This window comes from Myxine glutinosa, chromosome 6 (genome assembly GCF_964187855.1).
Source record: "Myxine glutinosa chromosome 6, kmMyxGlut1.1, whole genome shotgun sequence".
NCBI lineage: Eukaryota > Metazoa > Chordata > Myxini > Myxiniformes > Myxinidae > Myxine > Myxine glutinosa.
Genome location: NC_136266.1, coordinates 42,025,828 through 42,048,311, shown reverse-complemented (window position 1 = coordinate 42,048,311; position 22,484 = coordinate 42,025,828). Strand labels below are relative to the sequence as shown.

Genomic DNA, 22,484 nt, shown 5'->3' with positions numbered 1-22,484 from the left:
GTGTGTGTATGTATGTATGTATGTATGTATGTATGTGTGTATGTGTGTATATATATATATTGTTGTGGATATGAGAATGTTTTTTTATTTTATTGTTGTGGTAAAATGTTGTTGTAAAAGGTTGTTGTAAAATATCACCCCTCCTCCCTCCGTTTGTGGTTGTATAAAGGTCAAAGGGCGTTCCCGTAGTTAGTCCATAAAACATACATGCAGGACACGATATATCTTTTTTGACAGTTATATCCTTATTATGTGTATTAGTGTAAGGCTGTGTCTTCCATTAATTGAAATACTCCATTGCACCAGTGAAAGAGAATAGATCCCCTTTCCTTCCCATCCCCAAAATCTCCCTTTCCTTCCCATCCCCAAAACCTCCATTTCCATATTACATCCCCTCTCGTCATGGCTGAGCCCTCGATTCCCAATCACCTCCCCTCCAATAACCGCCATTGACCATGTGCTTGAGTCGGAGAAGAAAGGCGTGTCTCCACCTCGTCAGAGGGGAGGAGGGGCGTGCCCGCCCGTCGTCATCCAGGGCGGAGGCCGAGGGTCGCGCGACCAACCAGGGCCGAGGTGAGCACCCCGATGGGCGTGTCCAAAACGCCGGCGGCGTAATCGCTGGAGGCGCTATAAAAGGCGCGAACGGAAGTGAGTAGTGAGTTGGTCTGAGTCGGTTGCCAGAGGAGGGTCAGTGGTTGCGTTGGTTGCGGTGGTAAGGAGTCGGTGGTCAGTTGGTTGCGGTGAGGAGTCGGTGGCGAGGAGTGAGTGAACCAAGAAAGAGTTGAGGGTTTGGACCAGACGAGTGTGACAAGGCCTGGCAAAGCACGCGACGTACACAGCAGCCAAAACAGCAGCGTGGGGCCTGGCCTGAACGGCGGCTGCTAAACGCGCCGGTTGTGCTGCGGGACCCCCTTTGGACCTCCCTCTCCCTCCAGCCATCCACCTCCTGCTTTTCCACCCTTCTTGTGGACGTGAGTTTGTTCTGTTTGTTCTGTCCTGGGAATAAGTTAAGTCTGTAGATAAGCTAGTATTTGCACTATGTCACCTGCGTCTTATGTGTTGTAAATAAAACTTGATTGCTCCTTTTTGCTTGTGTGTGTAAATAATAAACCCCATTACTTGTCTGTACGTCTTCTCGTTTTATTCCTTTTTCCTCTTGCATTGCGTCGTTTTTGTCTTTTCCCTCATTGAGCAGCTGTGGTGCGATACGGCCAAGGTTCTGGGTGAATCGGGTGAGTCAGGGATCCTGTAACGGTCGCGGCAATACCAAACCGCTCGGTAACTAACATCTTAATCCGCGATCAGTAACAATATATATATATATATATATATATATATATATTTATATATATATATATATATATATATATATACACACACACACACACACACACACACACACACACACACACACACACACACACACACACACACACACACACACACACACACACACACACACACACACACACATTATATACACATACACACACAACACACACAACACACACAACACACACAACACACACAAACTACATCTCCCTCATGCCAAATAAATAACATATCCTCCAGCAGGCGACACGGCCAGGGCCCCTTGGGTGCCTGGCAATGCCACCGTGCAGCACATAGAGAAAGTATTGGGAGGGAGAGATGTGCAATGATTGATTGTGTAATTAAACAAATAATAATCATAAAATAATTAATTTCTCAATTGGTTCATAGCATACCGAATCCACCAGTGTTTCATTCGAAGATGTAACTTCATGAAAGTTAATTAAATAATTAATCCAAAAATTAAACAATTCATCGATTAATTGATTGATCAATAAATCAAAAATATCCTTTAAGGCTAAATAACTTGGTCACTGCCATGTCCAAATAGCAGCAGCTTCCTAGCTCAAAAGGTGCCTGAGTTATTGCCCAATTCAGAAATAAAATAAGTGATTAATAATTAAAATAAATAATAATGGTAAAATAATTATTAATTTCTTAATCAATTGGCTAATAGCATACCTAAATCTCCAGTTTTATCTGAATCAAACTTTTAGAAAACTAATAAAGTAATTTATTGAACAATTACATAATTGATTAATCAATTAATCGATAACCCAAAACTACCATTTACCACCAAATCACTTGGTCATTATCATGTCCAAATATCACAACCTAACTCAAAAGGTGCTTGAGATAATGCCCAGATGAGAAAGAAAATAAATAAGTGATTAATAAATCGATAATATTTAAGTAATTAATCAATTAATTAATCAATTAATCAAAAAACAAAAAATACCATTTTTGTAAAAGCACGTGTTCACTATTGTGCCCAAATTTCAGCTTCCGAGCTCAAAGGATGGCTGAGATATCACCTGGACAAACAAACAACCGGAGTGAAAACTGAGTACTCCCTTTAAGCGCGCATAATTGCCGGGCCCCATTCGGTGCCCAGCGATGACGTCGTGCAGCGCCTGGAGATGGAATAGGAAAGGAGCAGTATACAACGTATACAACACACACACACACACACACACACACACACACACACACACACACACACACACACACACACACACACACACACACACGACTTCCTGCCATTTCTTTGTTTTTTTTTTACCTCTAGTTTTCCTTTTCAGGGCTTGGTGGTGTTATTGTGGTATATTTCTTCCCTGGGATTTCTAGCTCCGGAACTCAACTATGCCATTGACAGTGGAGCAGAAGACAAAAGTGGTCACATCAACAACCACAACAACATTTTCTGGGGGGCAGAACCACCTGAGGAGATCACCGAGAGGTACCTGAAAGGGCGCAAGGTCACATGCTTCTGCGCCTTCAATGCCAGATGGGGAATGCTAGGGCCTTACTGGTTTGAGAATGACAACAGCAGGATGGTGACAATCAACGGTGAGCTCTACCGGGCCGAGCTCCAGAAGTTTCATAATGATCTAGCCCAAAGGGTCACCCCAAACCAGCCCAGCACGACCTGGTTTATGCAGGATGGTGCACCTCCACATACAGCTGGTGACACCATCACTTTCCTGCAGCAGCTCTTCAGAAACCACCTCGTTGCTCTGGGTCATGACTGGGCACCCCATAGCCCAGACTTTAACCATCTGGACTACAAGTTCTGGGGGGCTGCCAAGGTCTGTCTACGTCAACCGCCCTCCACACTGGATGATCTGAAGCAGGTGTCAGACTACCTCCAGGACATGCCAGATGAGACCTACAGGAAAGTTGTACAGAACTTTGGAGTCAGGATCAATGCCTGTCTGATCCGCAGAAGGGCACACATCGAGAACGTTAATTAACAGGATTTTGCGTAAATACCAATTTCAGACCTTGGCGTCTCACTAACTCGAGCATTGACTTACTGCAATAGAAATCGGTGATAGAAAATACCATGTCATAAGCTTTCAAGAAATGTCACGTTGCTGAGGTTTCTATTTCTTTGCAAATAAACGTTTGAAGTTGTATCACTCTTTTTGAAACACCCTGTATATATGCGCAAAGTATTTCTGAGCAATTCCAATGTGTGATAATATTAATGATACCATCTTTCTTTATCTAGTGGGCTCACAGGACAGTTTAGATGTGCGTGCACCTGTCTCTCAGCTCTATAGCCTGGGTGCGTATCCCACCGAGGCTATAAACCGTCATCCTGGTGTTTCACAAAGCAGGGCGAGGCATCATCAATGTGTGTGCCGTCCCTCGGATGGACGTTAAACTGGGCGTTCCACCTGCTGGAATTCATCTGTGGATGTCAAAAGATTCCACTGTCTTCCGCGAAGAGGAGGCGAGCCATCACCGGCCGCATGAACAAATTAAAAATTACTGTCACTCAGTCGAACATCAGGCCCATTAGTTAGTCTTTGGTCAAAAACATCTGCTGGCCAACAACACGAGGTGCAATAAATTTGGGCCACTAAAGGAGTAACAGTTCTTTCATCTGAGGACATCAAAGTCGTCACTCAGGATAAATTAATCAACCCAAAAAAAAGTTATTTGATTATTTTTTTGGCGTTTCCATGTTAATCAAAAGTGCGCCATTAAAGTAGCTCTTATTAGCCTAGTCGATATCCTGAAAGCAGGCCGTCCACAGCTTTTAACGGTGCAGTGCACCAGAAAGGCGGTAAATATTCACTCGAAATCCATAAACTTCAAACACAAAATGCTCTTTTCCAAAACCCAGCACAAAGTATATCAGACTTCAAAGCAGTGACGGCTTTGAACAGTTTGGCAGCGCAGGCGAGCGCGTTCAAAAGGCACTCACGGACGATTCAAAAGGCACTCGGTCACGGCGAAACAACACCAAGCACAGATGATGCAAGAGATGAAACACCCAAATAAGCCGAGCAAACCAAATGAGAAAGATAGGCCACAAGGTGTCCATTGAAATCCCACGGTCTTCTCGGCGGAAGGCAAGGGCACCAATCCCATGGTAGGAATCTCACGCATTCAAATGAGGAAGACAACTACACAAACGTGCAAATTAAATTGGCAACACCATTGTTAATACCGGCTCCTCGGAACACAAATGGGGACATCAATTCACACGGATTCCGGATGGGAGGCAACGGTGGCTCCTTAAATAACCACCGGCGGTTATTGCCATCATTTCATGGAAACTTGTTATTTTGAATTGCAGACCAAAAGCTGGGCAGTTTCACAGATTTTTCAGACCATTAGCAGCCACGTCACCAAGTAAAACATTAGAGTTCATTGCGAGAGGGGGGGAAAAAAAGTAAATAAATAAATAAATAAATCTCCAGCTCAGGGTGTTACCCCAAGTATTGAGATAGTACGACCCACCACCATGAAAACAAATCATATAAACCATTTCAAGTGTTTGTACGTATTATTTCACGGCTGAACCGTAACACCTAGAGGCCCCAAATTTAGGGGGTCGGTGCTTCAGAATGTGGGCAAGGTTTTTAGATACCACCCGTTGGCCTTGAAGGCCACTTTGAGGCCACCATCAAGTGTATATTGGGATGTGTGGTCACTGGTCAGGCGGTGCCGCTGCGGGCCCGCAGGCAAAAGGCAATCGCCACGAGGCCAATAACTCCAGAGCTTTTCAATGTCCAACACGTCCCGAAACGACCGTCGGGATAAGCTCACCCAGTCGGGCAGTGCCCGGTACCCGCTCTCCTCCCAAGTAAATAAATAAAGGAAAAAGTCAGGGTTCATTGGAGGTCAGGAAAAACACGACTCAAGTTACTCTTCTCTCTCTCACCTCCTCAGATTCGTCAATTCCCTCATTTTGTCCACGCGGTACACCCTCCCAACCACCATTCCACTGTCAGTGTCAGTGTGAAGAACCACGTCATTCTTTCATGAACCTAGACTTTGTGAACAAAAAACAATCCGCAAGGAGGTATGGAAACTGGCAAACAACCCGGAAACAGGAAAGGCAAAAGTGCAGTGAGAATGCCTCCAGAGCCAATAATACAATACAATACTGCGAATTGCTTCCTTCCTTCCTTCGCACGTCGAGACGTCTGGTGCCACAACCCAGAGGCAAAATGATCCATGACATTGGCAGCATCTCGGTGACTTTTTCATTTTAACCACCCAAGGAGTGAATATTCCAGAAAATGTGGCAGAGTTTAACTTTTCATTGGCACAAATGAAAATTTGAATGGGAATGAATTTTTCAGAATGTTTTCCTTCCAAGCTGAGTGAATGAGACGTCAACTCGATTCGAGCATTAATATAGAAATACATTTCAATTATTTTTTTAACACACACACACACACACACACACACTTTTTCATATATATTTTCATATATTTATATCTATATATTTATACACACTGTACATGTAAACACTCCCCTCCACCTTTGTTTTAAATTAAATAGTCAAACTTTTCTCTCCAGACTCGTGACTTTTATGTCCACCCTTAAGGATAGGACCCCTCCTCCCTCGAATTCCACCCCTCCTCCCCCAAACTTTCTCATCACACACAACTGCCTGACTTGTACACAGTGATCACATGCAAGTCACATACAGTGCAGTCTCCGCAAAAAGAAATCCGAGCAAATCAAACAGCAGTTCGAATCGAAAGTCACAAAAGCAATGTCACGTGTTGTTGCTCAAACAAATGACCGGGTAAAGTAAGAGCTGAGGCCAAACGGCGCCACAACCACAATACTTCTCCCGCCTTTGCGGATTCGCGCGAAACTTACGGCAATCCAGGCGGGATCCTCCAGCCGAGCTTCGGGGAGAAGGCGTGCAGCGCACAGAGTCCAGGGAGAATGGGGGGCACGGAATGCACAGCGCGCCGAGGACAGAGCGGGCACGGACTCGTACGCAGCACGTCCAAAGCGTCAAACTTACACTAACAACAAAGGCGGCGCCATGGGCCGCATGGCGCGCATGCGCACTGCAAACCCCGCCCCCGCGCGCGCGCTTGCTTCCATTATTTATTTATTTTTTATTATTCCGCACGTCGGAAATCTTTTCCTTCTCGAAACCTTTTCGGAGAAAGAAAACTTTCTACAACTGACTTTTCTCATCAGGGTTTCCATTTCCCAGGTATAACATAACACGATAACTTTTGTCGTGGTGCTGCGTCATGGAGCACGCTGTTGTTCATCATTGAGTTGCACTGAATTCATTCATGCATGTAAATGCATATGCCGGTATGTATGTACGTGTTCTCGAATCCATGTACATTATATTACTGTTTATAAGTTGTTCATTGTGTCCAGATCTAGTGCCATGAGCTAGGTGGATGTTGCATTATGGAGTATGCCTTTTTCTTGTTTACATTATTTCCTACATCGACTCGTTTCGTCATGCTGTCCTGGTGTTGAAGTCTACTGCTCCTGGTCTTGTCCTTTTTTTTTTAGCTCTTCCAATTTTACTCTCTGTACATGTAAAAGTACCTGTTTCAGTAAGTGACTGCAGACGTAATTTGTGGACGAACTCCGTTGTAATGTGCAATTAAATAAACAAGTTGTCCTTGACCGCACAGGGTTCGAAAGGGGGTACGGGTAGGGATGGAGCTGTCAAAAACGCAAATGGCGTCTTCTGTCAGGCAAGCTGGGAGCAACAATTCACATTTATTCCAACATCTGATGCGTGTGAAACTGTTTGTTTGATATATGGAGCTTTTGTGTGTAGTTTGATATATGTCGCTTTTGTGTGTAGTTTGATATATGTCGCTTTTGTGTGTAGTTTGATATATGTCGCTTTTGTGTGTAGTTTGATATATGTCGCTTTTGTGTGTAGTTTGATATATGGAGCTTTTGTGTGTAGTTTGATATATGGAGCTTTTGTGTGTAGTTTGATATATGTCGCTTTTGTGTGTAGTTTGATATATGGAGCTTTTGTGTGTAGTTTGATATATGTAGCTTTTGTGTGTAGTTTGATATATGGAGCTTTTGTGTGTAGTTTGATATATGGAGCTTTTGTGTGTAGTTTGATATATGGAGCTTTTGTGTGTAGTTTGATATATGGAGCTTTTGTGTGTAGTTTGATATATGGAGCTTTTGTGTGTAGTTTGATATATGGAGCTTTTGTGTGTAGTTTGATATATGGAGCTTTTGTGTGTAGTTTGATATATGTCGCTTTTGTGTGTAGTTTGATATATGTCGCTTTTGTGTGTAGTTTGATATATGTCGCTTTTGTGTGTAGTTTGATATATGGAGCTTTTGTGTGTAGTTTGATATATGGAGCTTTTGTGTGTAGTTTGATATATGGAGCTTTTGTGTGTAGTTTGATATATGTCGCTTTTATGTGTAGTTTGATATATGGAGCTTTTGTGTGTAGTTTGATATATGTCGCTTTTGTGTGTAGTTTGATATATGTCGCTTTTGTGTGTAGTTTGATATATGGAGCTTTTGTGTATAGTTTGATATATGGAGCTTTTGTGTGTAGTTTGATATATGGAGCTTTTGTGTGTAGTTTGATATATGGAGCTTTTGTGTGTAGTTTGATATATGGAGCTTTTGTGTGTAGTTTGATATATGGAGCTTTTGTGTGTAGTTTGATATATGGAGCTTTTGTGTGTAGTTTGATATATGGAGCTTTTGTGTGTAGTTTGATATATGTCGCTTTTGTGTGTAGTTTGATATATGTAGCTTTTGTGTGTAGTTTGATATATGTAGCTTTTGTGTGTAGTTTGATATATGTCGCTTTTGTGTGTAGTTTGATATATGTAGCTTTTGTGTGTAGTTTGATATATGTCGCTTTTGTGTGTAGTTTGATATATGGAGCTTTTGTGTGTAGTTTGATATATGTCGCTTTTGTGTGTAGTTTGATATATGGAGCTTTTGTGTGTAGTTTGATATATGTCGCTTTTGTGTGTAGTTTGATATATGTCGCTTTTGTGTGTAGTTTGATAATATGGAGCTTTTGTGTGTAGTTTGATTATATGGAGCTTTTGTGTGTAGTTTGATATATGGAGCTTTTATGTGTAGTTTGATCTGTGTCGCTTTTGTGTGTAGTTTGATTATATGGAGCTTTTGTGTGTAGTTTGATATATGTCGCTTTTGTGTGTAGTTTGATATATGTCGCTTTTGTGTGTAGTTTGATATATGTCGCTTTTGTGTGTAGTTTGATTATATGGAGCTTTTGTGTGTACTTTGATATATGTCGCTTTTGTGTGTAGTTTGATTATATGGAGCTTTTGTGTGTAGTTTGATATATATAGCTTTTATGTGTAGTTTGATATATGTAGCTTTTGTGTGTAGTTTGATCTGTGTAGATTTTGTGTGTAGTTTGATCTGTGGAGCTTTTGTGTGTAGTTTGATAAATGTAGCTTTTGTGTGTAGTTTGATTATATGGAGCTTTTGTGTGTAGTTTGATATATGTCGCTTTTGTGTGTAGTTTGATATATGTAGCTTTTGTGTGTAGTTTGATAAATGTAGCTTTTGTGTGTCGTTTGATTATATGGAGCTTTTGTGTGTAATTTGATATATGTAGCTTTTGTGTGTAGTTTGATATATGCAGCTTTTGTGTGTCGTTTGATATATGTCGCTTTTGTGTGTAGTTTGATCTGTGTAGCTTTTGTGTGTAGTTTGATTTTATGGAGCTTTTGTGTGTAGTTTGATATATGTAGCTTTTGTGTGTCGTTTGATATACGTCGCTTTTGTGTGTAGTTTGATCTGTGTAGCTTTTGTGTGTAGTTTGATAAATGTAGCTTTTGTGTGTAGTTTGATATATGGAGCTTTTGTGTGTAGTTTGATATATGGAGCTTTTGTGTGTAGTTTGATTATATTGAGCTTTTGTGTGTAGTTTGATATATGGAGCTTTTGTGTGTAGTTTGATATATGGAGCTTTTGTGTGTAGTTTGATATATGGAGCTTTTGTGTGTAGTTTGATATATGGAGCTTTTGTGTGTAGTTTGATATATGTAGCTTTTGTGTGTAGTTTGATATGTGGAGCTTTTGTTTGTTGTTTGATATATGTAGCTTTTGTGTGTAGTTTGATATATGGAGCTTTTGTGTGTAGTTTGATATATGTCGCTTTTGTGTGTAGTTTGATATATGGAGCTTTTGTGTGTAGTTTGATATATGTAGCTTTTGTGTGTAGTTTGATATATGGAGCTTTTGTGTGTAGTTTGATATATGGAGCTTTTGTGTGTAGTTTGATATATGGAGCTTTTGTGTGTAGTTTGATATATGGAGCTTTTGTGTGTAGTTTGATATATGGAGCTTTTGTGTGTAGTTTGATATATGGAGCTTTTGTGTGTAGTTTGATATATGGAGCTTTTGTGTGTAGTTTGATATATGTCGCTTTTGTGTGTAGTTTGATATATGTCGCTTTTGTGTGTAGTTTGATATATGTCGCTTTTGTGTGTAGTTTGATATATGGAGCTTTTGTGTGTAGTTTGATATATGGAGCTTTTGTGTGTAGTTTGATATATGGAGCTTTTGTGTGTAGTTTGATATATGTCGCTTTTATGTGTAGTTTGATATATGGAGCTTTTGTGTGTAGTTTGATATATGTCGCTTTTGTGTGTAGTTTGATATATGTCGCTTTTGTGTGTAGTTTGATATATGGAGCTTTTGTGTATAGTTTGATATATGGAGCTTTTGTGTGTAGTTTGATATATGTCGCTTTTGTGTGTAGTTTGATATATGGAGCTTTTGTGTGTAGTTTGATATATGTCGCTTTTGTGTGTAGTTTGATATATGGAGCTTTTGTGTGTAGTTTGATATATGTCGCTTTTGTGTGTAGTTTGATATATGTCGCTTTTGTGTGTAGTTTGATAATATGGAGCTTTTGTGTGTAGTTTGATTATATGGAGCTTTTGTGTGTAGTTTGATATATGGAGCTTTTATGTGTAGTTTGATCTGTGTCGCTTTTGTGTGTAGTTTGATTATATGGAGCTTTTGTGTGTAGTTTGATATATGTCGCTTTTGTGTGTAGTTTGATATATGTCGCTTTTGTGTGTAGTTTGATATATGTCGCTTTTGTGTGTAGTTTGATTATATGGAGCTTTTGTGTGTACTTTGATATATGTCGCTTTTGTGTGTAGTTTGATTATATGGAGCTTTTGTGTGTAGTTTGATATATATAGCTTTTATGTGTAGTTTGATATATGTAGCTTTTGTGTGTAGTTTGATCTGTGTAGATTTTGTGTGTAGTTTGATCTGTGGAGCTTTTGTGTGTAGTTTGATAAATGTAGCTTTTGTGTGTAGTTTGATTATATGGAGCTTTTGTGTGTAGTTTGATATATGTCGCTTTTGTGTGTAGTTTGATATATGTAGCTTTTGTGTGTAGTTTGATAAATGTAGCTTTTGTGTGTCGTTTGATTATATGGAGCTTTTGTGTGTAATTTGATATATGTAGCTTTTGTGTGTAGTTTGATATATGCAGCTTTTGTGTGTCGTTTGATATATGTCGCTTTTGTGTGTAGTTTGATCTGTGTAGCTTTTGTGTGTAGTTTGATTTTATGGAGCTTTTGTGTGTAGTTTGATATATGTAGCTTTTGTGTGTCGTTTGATATACGTCGCTTTTGTGTGTAGTTTGATCTGTGTAGCTTTTGTGTGTAGTTTGATAAATGTAGCTTTTGTGTGTAGTTTGATATATGGAGCTTTTGTGTGTAGTTTGATATATGGAGCTTTTGTGTGTAGTTTGATTATATTGAGCTTTTGTGTGTAGTTTGATATATGGAGCTTTTGTGTGTAGTTTGATATATGGAGCTTTTGTGTGTAGTTTGATATATGTAGCTTTTATGTGTCGTTTGATATATGTAGCTTTTGTGTGTAGTTTGATAAATGTAGCTTTTGTGTGTAGTTTGATATATGGAGCTTTTGTGTGTAGTTTGATATATGGAGCTTTTGTGTGTAGTTTGATTATATTGAGCTTTTGTGTGTAGTTTGATATATGGAGCTTTTGTGTGTAGTTTGATATATGTAGCTTTTATGTGTCGTTTGATATATGTAGCTTTTGTGTGTAGTTTGATAAATGTAGCTTTTGTGTGTAGTTTGATTATATGGAGCTTTTGTGTGTAGTTTGATATATGTAGCTTTTGTGTGTCGTTTGATATACGTCGCTTTTGTGTGTAGTTTGATCTGTGTAGCTTTTGTGTGTAGTTTGATCTGTGTAGCTTTTGTGTGTAGTTTGATATATGGAGCTTTTGTGTGTAGTTTGATAAATGTAGCTTTTGTGTGTAGTTTGATTTATGTAGCTTTTGTGTGTAGTTTGATATATGGAGCTTTTATATGTAGTTTGATATATGGAGCTTTTGTGTGTAGTTTGATATATGGAGCTTTTATATGTAGTTTGATATATGGAGCTTTTGTGTGTAGTTTGATATATGGAGCTTTTATATGTAGTTTGATATATGGAGCTTTTGTGTGTAGTTTGATATATGGAGCTTTTATATGTAGTTTGATATATGGAGCTTTTGTGTGTAGTTTGATAAATGTAGCTTTTGTGTGTAGTTTGATTTATGTAGCTTTTGTGTGTAGTTTGATATGTGGAGCTTTTATATGTAGTTTGATATATGGAGCTTTTGTGTGTAGTTTGATATATGGAGCTTTTATATGTAGTTTGATATATGGAGCTTTTGTGTGTAGTTTGATATATGTAGCTTTTATGTGTAGTTTGATATATGGAGCTTTTGTGTGTAGTTTTACATATGGAGCTTTTGTGTGTAGTTTGATATATGGAGCTTTTGTGTGTAGTTTGATATATGGAGCTTTTGTGTGTAGTTTGATATATGGAGCTTTTGTGTGTAGTTTTATATATGGAGCTTTTGTGTGTAGTTTGATATATGGAGCTTTTGTGTGGTTTGATATATGTAGCTTTTGTTTGTTGTTTGATATGTGTAGCTTTTGTGTGTAGTTTGATATATGGAGCTTTTATTTGTTGTTTGATATGTGTAGCTTTTGTGTGTAGTTTGATATATGGAGCTTTTATATGTAGTTTGATATATGGAGCTTTTGTGTGTAGTTTGATATATGGAGCTTTTGTGTGTAGTTTTATATATGGAGCTTTTGTGTGTAGTTTGATAAATGTAGCTTTTGTGTGTAGTTTGATTTATGTAGCTTTTGTGTGTAATTTGATATATGGAGCTTTTATATGTAGTTTGATATATGGAGCTTTTGTGTGTAGTTTGATATATGGAGCTTTTATGTGTAGTTTGATATATGGAGCTTTTGGGTGTAGTTTTACATATGGAGCTTTTGTGTGTAGTTTGATATATGGAGCTTTTGTGTGTAGTTTGATATATGGAGCTTTTGTGTGTAGTTTTATATATGGAGCTTTTGTGTGTAGTTTGATATATGGAGCTTTTGTGTGGTTTGATATATGTAGCTTTTGTTTGTTGTTTGATATGTGTAGCTTTTGTGTGTAGTTTGATATATGGAGCTTTTATTTGTTGTTTGATATGTGTAGCTTTTGTGTGTAGTTTGATATATGGAGCTTTTATTTGTTGTTTGATATATGTAGCTTTTGTGTGTAGTTTGATATATGGAGCTTTTATGTGTAGTTTGATATATGGAGCTTTTGTGTGTAGTTTGATATATGGAGCTTTTGTGTGTAGTTTGATATATGGAGCTTTTGTGTGTAGTTTGATATATGGAGCTTTTGTGTGTAGTTTGATATATGGAGCTTTTGTGTGTAGTTTTATATATGGAGCTTTTGTGTGTAGTTTGATAAATGTAGCTTTTGTGTGTAGTTTGATTTATGTAGCTTTTGTGTGTAATTTGATATATGGAGCTTTTATATGTAGTTTGATATATGGAGCTTTTGTGTGTAGTTTGATATATGTAGCTTTTATGTGTAGTTTGATATATGGAGCTTTTGGGTGTAGTTTTACATATGGAGCTTTTGTGTGTAGTTTGATATATGGAGCTTTTGTGTGTAGTTTGATATATGGAGCTTTTGTGTGTAGTTTGATATATGGAGCTTTTGTGTGTAGTTTTATATATGGAGCTTTTGTGTGTAGTTTGATATATGGAGCTTTTGTGTGGTTTGATATATGTAGCTTTTGTTTGTTGTTTGATATGTGTAGCTTTTGTGTGTAGTTTGATATATGGAGCTTTTATTTGTTGTTTGATATGTGTAGCTTTTGTGTGTAGTTTGATATATGGAGCTTTTATTTGTTGTTTGATATATGTAGCTTTTGTGTGTAGTTTGATATATGGAGCTTTTATGTGTAGTTTGATATATGGAGCTTTTGTGTGTAGTTTGATTTATGGAGCTTTTGTGTGTAGTTTTATATATGGAGCTTTTGTGTGTAGTTTTACATATGGAGCTTTTGTGTGTAGTTTGATATATGTAGCTTTTGTGTGTAGTTTGATATACGAGGGCATTGCCCGTACTATATCTATATCTAAAATTATATCCCCCCCCTCTATTTACATGAAATGGTTTGGTCCAAAGCGAACGGCTTGCGAGTTCGGTGACAATCCCCCCCCTCTATTTACATGCAATGGTTTGGTCCAAAGCGAACGGCTTCCGGAGTTTGGTAAAGAAATCGCCATCGTGTGCACAAACGCGCAGGAAAGCGAATGAATCGCAAATTCGGTTTTATTAGTTTTAAAACATAGTTTAACGCCAACATAGTTTGCAAACGTGAAATAAATGAATACGCTCTCAAATGTGCCATCCGAGGCAGAGTGTGTCCTCCACGTTCGGCACACGCGATCGTTCGCTGCTCTCTGATTGGTTGAATCGTTTTTTGGACATAGCTCGGTAAGTAATTGTCCGATTAATATGAAACCTTGAAAAGGCACATCCTCGGGTCCCCAGCAATATACCTGGCAAGTTAAAAGTATATCGGACCCGTGGTTGTCGAGAAACAGCGGTCACAGACAAACAGACGTACAGACGTACAGACGTACAAACGTACAGACAGAGATTACTGGAATTATAGATAGATGTAGCTTTTGTGTGTAGTTTGATATATGTAGCTTTTGTGTGTAGTTTGATATATGGAGCTTTTGTGTGTAGTTTGATATATGGAGCTTTTGTGTGTAGTTTGATATATGTAGCTTTTGTGTGTAGTTTGATATATGGAGCTTTTATTTGTTGTTTGATATGTGTAGCTTTTGTGTGTTGTTTGATATATGGAGCTTTTGTGTGTAGTTTGATATATGGAGCTTTTGTGTGTAGTTTGATATATGGAGCTTTTGTGTGTAGTTTGATATATGGAGCTTTTGTGTGTAGTTTTATATATGGAGCTTTTGTGTGTAGTTTGATATATGTAGCTTTTATGTGTAGTTTGATATATGGAGCTTTTATATGTAGTTTGATATATGGAGCTTTTGTGTGTAGTTTGATATATGTAGCTTTTATGTGTAGTTTGATATATGGAGCTTTTGTGTGTAGTTTTACATATGGAGCTTTTGTGTGTAGTTTGATATATGGAGCTTTTGTGTGTAGTTTGATATATGGAGCTTTTGTGTGTAGTTTGATATATGGAGCTTTTGTGTGTAGTTTTATATATGGAGCTTTTGTGTGTAGTTTGATATATGGAGCTTTTGTGTGGTTTGATATATGTAGCTTTTGTTTGTTGTTTGATATGTGTAGCTTTTGTGTGTAGTTTGATATATGGAGCTTTTATTTGTTGTTTGATATGTGTAGCTTTTGTGTGTAGTTTGATATATGGAGCTTTTGTGTGGTTTGATATATGTAGCTTTTGTTTGTTGTTTGATATGTGTAGCTTTTGTGTGTAGTTTGATATATGGAGCTTTTATTTGTTGTTTGATATATGTAGCTTTTGTGTGTAGTTTGATATATGGAGCTTTTATGTGTAGTTTGATATATGGAGCTTTTGTGTGTAGTTTTATATATGGAGCTTTTGTGTGTAGTTTTATATATGGAGCTTTTGTGTGTAGTTTTACATATGGAGCTTTTGTGTGTAGTTTGATATATGTAGCTTTTGTGTGTAGTTTGATATATGTAGCTTTTGTGTGTAGTTTGATCTATGGAGCTTTTGTGTGTAGTTTGATATATGGAGCTTTTGTGTGTAGTTTGATATATGGAGCTTTTGTGTGTAGTTTGATATATGGAGCTTTTGTGTGTAGTTTGATATATGGAGCTTTTGTGTGTAGTTTTATATATGGAGCTTTTGTGTGTAGTTTGATAAATGTAGCTTTTGTGTGTAGTTTGATTTATGTCGCTTTTGTGTGTAGTTTGATATATGGAGCTTTTATATGTAGTTTGATATATGGAGCTTTTGTGTGTAGTTTGATATATGGAGCTTTTATATGTAGTTTGATATATGGAGCTTTTGTGTGTAGTTTGATATATGTAGCTTTTATGTGTAGTTTGATATACCTGGGCGTGCCCGTACGTGGGTGCAAAAAAACATGCGTGCAAACAACAACAACAAAAAAAAACTTTGAAACCACGTGGCAGTAACGACCACAGAACCCCCCCCCCCCCCCTCTATTTACATGAAATGGTTTGGTTCATTCGCAAAGCCAAAGCGAACGGCTTGCGAGTACGGTAGAACCCCCCCCCCCCTCTATTTACATGAAATGGTTTGGTCCATTCGCAAAGCCAAAGCGAACGGCTTGCGAGTTTGGTAAATAAATCGCCATAGCTCGGTAACTACTTCTCCGATTAATATGAAACCTTGAAAAGGCACATCCTCAGGTCCCCAGCAATATATCTGGCAATTTTAATTGAATTGCTATCCGTAATGGCGCACGCGCTCTCACATCGGCCACGCCTACGCAACAACGTGTTCTGTGATTGGCTGGCCTACCCCGCAACCTGTTCTGTGATTAGTTTGGTAAATAAATCGCCATAGCTCGGTAACTACTTCTCCGATTAATATGAAACCTTGAAAAGGCACATCCTCAGGTCCCCAGCAATATACCTGGCAAGTTTCAAGTATATCGGACCCGTGGTTGTCGAGAAACAGCGGTCACAGACAAACAAACACACACAGACACACACACAGACACACACAGACACACACACAGACACACACACACACAGAGATTACTGGAATTATAGATAGATGGAGCTTTTGTGTGTAGTTTTACATATGGAGCTTTTGTGTGTAGTTTGATATATGGAGCTTTTGTGTGTAGTTTGATATATGGAGCTTTTGTGTGTAGTTTGATATATGGAGCTTTTGTGTGTAGTTTTATATATGGAGCTTTTGTGTGTAGTTTGATATATGGAGCTTTTGTGTGGTTTGATATATGTAGCTTTTGTTTGTTGTTTGATATGTGTAGCTTTTGTGTGTAGTTTGATATATGGAGCTTTTATTTGTTGTTTGATATGTGTAGCTTTTGTGTGTAGTTTGATATATGGAGCTTTTATTTGTTGTTTGATATATGTAGCTTTTGTGTGTAGTTTGATATATGTAGTTTGATATATGGAGCTTTTGTGTGTAGTTTGATATATGGAGCTTTTGTGTGTAGTTTTATATATGGAGCTTTTGTGTGTAGTTTGATATATGGAGCTTTTGTGTGTAGTTTTATATATGGAGCTTTTGTGTGTAGTTTTACATATGGAGCTTTTGTGTGTAGTTTGATATATGGAGCTTTTGTGTGTAGTTTGATATGTGGAGCTTTTGTGTGTAGTTTTATATATGGAGCTTTTGTGTGTCGTTTTACATATGGAGCTTTTGTGTGTAGTTTGATATATGTAGCTTTTGTGTGTAGTTTGATATATGGAGCTTTTGTGTGTAGTTTGATATATGGAGCTTTTGTGTGTAGTTTTATATATGGAGCTTTTGTGTGTAGTTTGATATATGGAGCTTTTGTGTGGTTTGATATATGTAGCTTTTGTTTGTTGTTTGATATGTGTAGCTTTTGTGTGTAGTTTGATATATGGAGCTTTTATTTGTTGTTTGATATGTGTAGCTTTTGTGTGTAGTTTGATATATGGAGCTTTTATTTGTTGTTTGATATATGTAGCTTTTGTGTGTAGTTTGATATATGGAGCTTTTATGTGTAGTTTGATATATGGAGCTTTTGTGTGTAGTTTTATATATGGAGCTTTTGTGTGTAGTTTGATATATGGAGCTTTTGTGTGGATTGATATATGGAGCTTTTGTGTGTAGTTTTATATATGGAGCTTTTGTGTGTAGTTTGATATATGGAGCTTTTGTGTGGTTTGATATATGTAGCTTTTGTTTGTTGTTTGACATGTGTGGCTTTTGTGTGTAGTTTGATATATGGAGCTTTTATTTGTTGTTTGATATGTGTAGCTTTTGTTTGTAGTTTGATATATGGAGCTTTTGTGTGTAGTTTGATATATGGAGCTTTTGTGTGGTTTGATATATGGAGCTTTTGTGTGTAGTTTGATATATGTAGCTTTTGTTTGTTGTTTGATATATGGAGCTTTTGTGTGTAGTTTGATATATGGAGCTTTTGTTTGTAGTTTGATATATGGAGCTTTTGTGTGTAGTTTGATATATGTAGCTTTTGTTTGTAGTTTGATATATGGAGCTTTTCTGTGTAGTTTGATATATGGAGCTTTTGTGTGTAGTTTGATATATGGAGCTTTTATATGTAGTTTGATATATGGAGCTTTTGTGTGTAGTTTGATATATGGAGCTTTTGTGTGTAGTTTGATATATGGAGCTTTTGTGTGTAGTTTGATATATGGAGCTTTTGTGTGTAGTTTGATATATGGAGCTTTTGTGTGTAGTTTGATATATGGAGCTTTTGTGTGTAGTTTGATATATGGAGCTTTTATGTGTAGTTTGATATATGGAGCTTTTGTGTGTAGTTTTATATATGGAGCTTTTGTGTGTAGTTTTATATATGGAGCTTTTATGTGTAGTTTTATATATGGAGCTTTTATGTGTAGTTTGATATATGTAGCTTTTGTGTGTAGTTTGATATATGGAGCTTTTGTTTGTTGTTTGATATATGTAGCTTTTGTGTGTAGTTTGATATATGGAGCTTTTATGTGTAGTTTGAGATGTGTAGCTTTTGTGTGTAGTTTGATATATGTAGCTTTTCTGTGTAGTTTGATATATGGAGCTTTTATGTGTAGTTTGATATATGGAGCTTTTGTGTGTAGTTTGATATATGGAGCTTTTGTGTGTAGTTTGATATATGGAGCTTTTGTGTGTAGTTTGATATATGGAGCTTTTATGTGTAGTTTGATATGTGTAGCTTTTGTGTGTAGTTTGATATACTAGGGCATGCCCGTACTTTCTCTATATCTAAAATTATATCCCCCCCCCCCCCCCCCTCTATTTACATGAAATGGTTTGGTCCAAAGCGAACGGCTTGCGAGTACGGTGACAATCCCCCCCCCCCCCCTCTATTTACATGAAATGGTTTGGTCCAAAGCGAACGGCTTGCGAGTACGGTGACAATCCCCCCCCCCCCCCCCCTCTATTTACATGAAATGGTTTGGTCCAAAGCGAACGGCTTGCGGAGTTTGGTAAAGAAATCGCCATAGCGTGCACAAACGCGCAGGAAAGCGAAAGAATCGCAAATTAGTTTTAATTAGTTTTAAAACATAGTTGAACGCCAACATAGTTTGCCAACGTGAAATAAATGAATACGCTCTCAAATGTGCCGTCCGAGGCAGAGTCTGTTCGGCACGTTCGGCACACGTGATAGCTCGCTGCTCTCTGATTGGTTGAATCGTTTTTGGACATAGCTCGGTAACTACTTGTCCGATTAATATGAAACCTTGAAAAGGCACATCCTCGGGTCCCCAGCAATATACCTGGCAAGTTTAAAGTATATCGGACCCGTGGTTGTCGAGAAACAGCGGTCACAGCCATACATACATACATACATACATACATACATACACACAGAGATTACTGGAATTATAGATAGATGTAGCTTTTCTGTGTAGTTTGATATATGGAGCTTTTATGTGTAGTTTGATATATGTAGCTTTTGTGTGTAGTTTGATATATGGAGCTTTTGTGTGTAGTTTGATATATGTAGCTTTTGTGTGTAGTTTGATATATGTAGCTTTTGTGTGTAGTTTGATATATGGAGCTTTTGTGTGTAGTTTGATATATGTAGCTTTTGTGTGTAGTTTTATATATGGAGCTTTTGTGTGTAGTTTGATATATGGAGCTTTTGTGTGTAGTTTGATATATGGAGCTTTTATGTGTAGTTTGATATATGTAGCTTTTGTTTGTTGTTTGATATATGTAGCTTTTGTGTGTAGTTTGATATATGGAGCTTTTGTTTGTTGTTTGATATATGTAGCTTTTGTATGTAGTTTGATATATGGAGCTTTTGTGTGTAGTTTGATATATGGAGCTTTTGTTTGTTGTTTGATATATGTAGCTTTTGTGTGTAGTTTGATATATGGAGCTTTTATGTGTAGTTTGATATGTGTAGCTTTTGTGTGTAGTTTGATATATGGAGCTTTTGTGTGTAGTTTGATATATGTAGCTTTTGTGTGTAGTTTGATATATGGAGCTTTTATGTGTAGTTTGATATATGGAGCTTTTGTGTGTAGTTTGATATATGTAGCTTTTGTGTGTAGTTTGATATATGGAGCTTTTATGTGTAGTTTGATATATGTAGCTTTTGTGTGTAGTTTGATATATGGAGCTTTTGTGTGTAGTTTGATATATGTAGCTTTTATGTGTAGTTTGATATATGTAGCTTTTATGTGTAGTTTGATATATGGAGCTTTTGTGTGTAGTTTGATATATGGAGCTTTTGTTTGTTGTTTGATATATGTAGCTTTTGTGTGTAGTTTGATATATGTAGCTTTTCTGTGTAGTTTGATATATGTAGCTTTTATGTGTAGTTTGATATATGGAGCTTTTGTGTGTAGTTTGATATGTGTAGCTTTTGTGTGTAGTTTGATATATGTAGCTTTTCTGTGTAGTTTGATATATGGAGCTTTTGTGTGTAGTTTGATATATGGAGCTTTTGTGTGTAGTTTGATATATGGAGCTTTTGTGTGTAGTTTGATATATGTAGCTTTTGTGTGTAGTTTGATATATGGAGCTTTTGTGTGTAGTTTGATATATGGAGCTTTTATGTGTAGTTTGATATATGTAGCTTTTGTTTGTTGTTTGATATATGGAGCTTTTGTGTGTAGTTTGATATATGGAGCTTTTGTTTGTTGTTTGATATATGGAGCTTTTGTGTGTAGTTTGATATATGGAGCTTTTGTGTGTAGTTTGATATATGGAGCTTTTGTGTGTAGTTTGATATATGGAGCTTTTGTTTGTTGTTTGATATATGTAGCTTTTGTTTGTTGTTTGATATATGGAGCTTTTGTGTGTAGTTTGATATATGTAGCTTTTGTTTGTTGTTTGATATATGTAGCTTTTGTGTGTAGTTTGATATATGGAGCTTTTGTGTGTAGTTTGATATATGGAGCTTTTGTGTGTAGTTTGATATATGGAGCTTTTGTGTGTAGTTTGATATATGGAGCTTTTGTGTGTAGTTTGATATATGGAGCTTTTGTGTGTAGTTTGATATATGGAGCTTTTGTGTGTAGTTTGATATATGTAGCTTTTGTGTGTAGTTTTATATATGGAGCTTTTGTGTGTAGTTTGATATATGGAGCTTTTATGTGTAGTTTGATATATGTAGCTTTTGTTTGTTGTTTGATTTTTTTTTTTTTTTTTTTTTTTTTTTAATACAATATCGAGGCTCGTGAAAGAGCGAAATATATGTAGCTTTTGTGTGTAGTTTGATATATGGAGCTTTTGTTTGTTGTTTGATATATGTAGCTTTTGTTTGTTGTTTGATATATGGAGCTTTTGTTTGTAGTTTGATATATGGAGCTTTTGTTTGTTGTTTGATATATGTAGCTTTTGTGTGTAGTTTGATATATGGAGCTTTTGTGTGTAGTTTGATATATGGAGCTTTTGTGTGTAGTTTGATATATGTAGCTTTTGTGTGTAGTTTGATATATGTAGCTTTTGTGTGTAGTTTGATATATGGAGCTTTTGTTTGTTGTTTGATATGTGGAGCTTTTGTTTGTTGTTTGATATGTGGAGCTTTTGTGTGTAGTTTGATATGTGTAGCTTTTGTTTGTTGCTTGATATGTGTAGCTTTTGTATGTAGTTTGATATATGTAGCTTTTGTGTGTAGTTTGATATATGGAGCTTTTCTGTGTAGTTTGATATATGGAGCTTTTGTTTGTTGTTTGATATGTGTAGCTTTTGTTTGTAGTTTGATATATGTAGCTTTTGTTTGTAGTTTGATATATGGAGCTTTTCTGTGTAGTTTGATATATGTAGCTTTTGTGTGTAGTTTGATATATGGAGCTTTTATGTGTAGTTTGATATATGTAGCTTTTGTGTGTAGTTTGATATATGTAGCTTTTGTGTGTAGTTTGATATATGGAGCTTTTATGTGTAGTTTGATATATGTAGCTTTTGTGTGTAGTTTGATATATGTAGCTTTTATGTGTAGTTTGATATATGGAGCTTTTCTGTGTAGTTTGATATATGTAGCTTTTGTGTGTAGTTTGATATATGTAGCTTTTGTGTGTAGTTTGATATATGGAGCTTTTGTGTGTAGTTTGATATATGGAGCTTTTGTGTGTAGTTTTATATATGGAGCTTTTGTGTGTAGTTTTATATATGTAGCTTTTGTGTGTAGTTTGAGATATGTAGCTTTTGTGTGTAGTTTGATATATGGAGCTTTTCTGTGTAGTTTGATATATGTCGCTTTTGTGTGTAGTTTGATTATATGGAGCTTTTGTGTGTAGTTTGATATATGTCGCTTTTGTGTGTAGTTTGATATATGTCGCTTTTGTGTGTAGTTTGATATATGTCGCTTTTGTGTGTAGTTTGATTATATGGAGCTTTTGTGTGTACTTTGATATATGTCGCTTTTGTGTGTAGTTTGATTATATGGAGCTTTTGTGTGTAGTTTGATATATATAGCTTTTATGTGTAGTTTGATATATGTAGCTTTTGTGTGTAGTTTGATCTGTGTAGATTTTGTGTGTAGTTTGATCTGTGGAGCTTTTGTGTGTAGTTTGATAAATGTAGCTTTTGTGTGTAGTTTGATTATATGGAGCTTTTGTGTGTAGTTTGATATATGTCGCTTTTGTGTGTAGTTTGATATATGTAGCTTTTGTGTGTAGTTTGATAAATGTAGCT

The 22,484-nt window shown here is 36.9% G+C and overlaps 1 protein-coding gene across 4 annotated transcripts in view; it reads right to left on the bottom strand.

Moving 5' to 3' along the window:
* The window catches only part of LOC137415818 (repulsive guidance molecule A), a 204,575-nt gene extending 198,193 nt beyond the window's left edge, over window positions 1-6,382 (bottom strand). For 3 of the 4 annotated variants that reach the window (XM_078779783.1, XM_078779786.1, XM_078779781.1), the window contains exon 1: window positions 6,184-6,359. The gene's annotated coding sequence lies outside the window, so the exon portion shown is untranslated. Of the gene's footprint in view, window positions 1-6,183 lie in introns of all 4 variants that reach the window. The other variant, XM_078779789.1, reaches the window with a different exon arrangement.
* Between the last annotated feature and the right edge of the window lie 16,102 nt (window positions 6,383-22,484).